The sequence below is a fragment of the Hyalella azteca genome, unplaced genomic scaffold (assembly GCF_000764305.2).
Source record: "Hyalella azteca isolate HAZT.00-mixed unplaced genomic scaffold, Hazt_2.0.2 contig7741, whole genome shotgun sequence".
Classification (NCBI taxonomy): Eukaryota; Metazoa; Arthropoda; class Malacostraca; order Amphipoda; family Hyalellidae; genus Hyalella; species Hyalella azteca.
This window is the reverse complement of record NW_025937857.1, coordinates 24881-26024: the sequence shown is the minus strand read 5'-3', so window position 1 is coordinate 26024 and position 1144 is coordinate 24881.

Sequence of the window (1144 nt, the reverse complement as noted above, 5' to 3'; positions counted from 1 at the left end):
CCCACACTTATCCACCTGCCCACACCCACATATATCCACCTGCCCACACTTATCCACCTGCCCACACTTATCCACCTGCCCACACCCACATATATCCACCTGCCCACACTTATCCACCTGCCCACACTTATCCACCTGCCCACACCCACATATATCCACCTGCCCACACTTATCCACCTGCCCACACTTATCCACCTGCCCACACCCACATATATCCACCTGCCCACACTTATCCACCTGCCCACACTTATCCACCTGCCCACACCCACATATATCCACCTGCCCACACTTATCCACCTGCCCACACTTATCCACCTGCCCACACCCACATATATCCACCTGCCCACACTTATCCACCTGCCCACACTTATCCACCTGCCCACACCCACATATATCCACCTGCCCACACTTATCCACCTGCCCACACTTATCCACCTGCCCACACCCACATATATCCACCTGCCCACACTTATCCACCTGCCCACACTTATCCACCTGCCCACACCCACATATATCCACCTGCCCACACTTATCCACCTGCCCACACTTATCCACCTGCCCACACCCACATATATCCACCTGCCCACACTTATCCACCACAGCGCTAATGTTGCTTGCCACCTCAGACGAGCTATACATGGCAGGACTCTCGTCTCAGTTTAATCCCTAATGTTGCTTGTTGTAGCTAATGTTGCTTGTTGTAACCATCGTTATTGTTGCAAATCACAGACTCTACCATCGTTGTTGTTGTTGTAAATCACAGACTCTACCATCGTTGTTGTTGTAAATCACAGACTCTACCATCGTTGTTATTGTTGTAAATCACAGACTCTACCACCGTTGTTGTTGTAACCATCGCTAAGGTTGCTTGCCACCACACACGAGCTGTACATGGCAGGACTCTCGTCTCAGTTTAATCCTTCAATGTTCCTAAACACAGGGCGGATTATAGCACCGTACGGGAAAGATAAGTTGATAAGTTCACTTGATAGGAGATACGTACGTAAGTAATTACGCCCATTGTATGAAATGGAATGCCTCCCTTTAGTAGAACCTAACGCATACCGGCAATGAGAGTAACTTATACTTAACCAACATTTTAGAGTAATATGTATGAATTTTTCAGCTTTGATGCATGCTTAGG